This window comes from Rattus rattus, chromosome 7 (genome assembly GCF_011064425.1).
Source record: "Rattus rattus isolate New Zealand chromosome 7, Rrattus_CSIRO_v1, whole genome shotgun sequence".
Lineage (NCBI taxonomy): Eukaryota > Metazoa > Chordata > Mammalia > Rodentia > Muridae > Rattus > Rattus rattus.
In genome coordinates, this window is record NC_046160.1 from 122,855,161 (window position 1) to 122,857,156 (window position 1,996).

The following is a 1,996-nucleotide window of genomic DNA, read 5'->3' on the forward strand; positions in this document are numbered from 1 at the left end:
GATCACAAAAGTTTAGAGAGGTATCTCTATCATGAATCTCAGGCCATGTTACAGTTCACCTCCCCATATTCGATCTGAGGATATAGTACTTCCATAGTAGTTGTGAGTTAAGTTTTAAGATTAAGTTTGTTGAAATATCTGCCCATTTCTACTTAAAGCAACAAATGTTGCTTCTTTTTTCTTCAATTGAGGAACTGATTATGAAAGGAAAATTATACAGATTTAAGGTTTAAAAATATGAAGTTAAAAGAATAAGTTTCAAAATTCAGACTCAGGACTAAACACTGTGAAAAGCAAGTCCAGGCAGCCCCGCCCTGCCGCTAGGACTAACAGACCATAAAGAAAAGGAATGCAGGAACCAGCCCGAGTTATCAGGGCTGACCCAAACCATCTGGCAGAAAGACACCTCCCCCAGCTTACTCAGAGTCACACCTTAACCAGATGTCCTTCAAACCCTGATACGCCCCTAGCGCCTAAGATCCTGTATGCTCTAGTCACGTGCTCTGCTGTGCTGTAATCTCACTGCCATGTTTAAATGAGCCAATCACTTATAGCCGCAGAAATTAGCCAATTGTGTGTAACCAACCCCCCAGCCTTCCCCCTATATAACCCCCAAGTTTGGAAGCTCGGGGTCGATTCTCTGTCTCCTGTGTGAGATATTGTTGACCCGGATCCCGCTAAGACCTGGATCTCGTTAATAAAGCTACCTCATGCTTTTTACATCAAGAATGGCTACTCGTGATTCCTGGGGGCACCCACCCCGATCGGAGCGAGAGATGCAGCTCCCATTTTGGGGTATGTTCTTTCATTTACATGTGAGAGCTAATGTGTTTTGGTATCAAAATAGTGCTGTAGTTTGTGGCATTTCTATTTCTATTTCTGTGACAGTCCCAGGAGAGTAACTTAAATTCAAGAGTATAAAGATAATGATCTCTAGTCACATCTGATTTGGGTATTTCAGGAAAAAACATTAAAACTCATTTTAATAGGGCTTCACTGGTTAATGTTGCTACATAAGGTTCAGTAAGAGGAGAATATCCTGAAGGAGACTGGAAGCTCCCTTGCTGATTCTGTCTACTCCTGTTCAAGTTTCTCCCTGGGTATGAAGTGAGCACCAACTGCTGATCTAAATTCCTCCTGCAGCATGGTAATTCTTGTGTGACCCAGGGCATTTCTCTGCTTGCCCCATTTCCTGAATAGTGACAAAGACTGTAATTATTTATAAGCTTTTGTTCTTATACCTGGGGATTCCTTCAACTACCTTGTAACTCAATTAGCCTGAGCAGGGACTGTCACAGAATCTGTTCCCTTGTCTGCTCTCTGTGCAACAGGATCCACTTAGCTTATCAGAGACTTGATGAGTCTTTGTGGTAGGATCCCCTTGGTGGGATCCACCCTGTCAGAAGAGAAGAGGAGGGACCATGGAAGAGAGAATGTGTGTATTTGAGTGTGGGTTGTCCAGGGGAGCAGTAATTGGTATGTCAATTGAAAGAATAAGCAAATTAAAGGAAAAAGAAAGATAAAGAGATCCTCAATTTGAAAGGAAGCAAACAACAGACAAGAATGAGATTTCATTGCGCACATTGATGTCTACAGTATTCAGGTAAGTAAATCTCAATCATAGTTTAATTAAATGCTATAAACCGCTAGGAGGAAATCTCAGTTCAGATCTAACACTATGCTGAATGGTCTGTGTTCAGTGATATACTGAATGGGAAGACCTGGGAATCCATGGCTTCCATCCTCTGTCTGAGCTGCCAGATCAGGGCTGGTCTGATTTTCATAAACAGAGGGAGGCCTGTTTGCACTTCCCACTTCTGCATTATAATCTGTGAATTGAAATCATTGGTCATATGAATGTATAGTACAGTTGAATAAATGAAACTAAGAACTGGTAAAGAATTTTAAAAAGGTACTTATTATTTATTGTGCATTTGTAGTCTAATGCGATGTCTTACCTTCTGTTTTTGACCACAGATACACCTCTTTCAGCTTT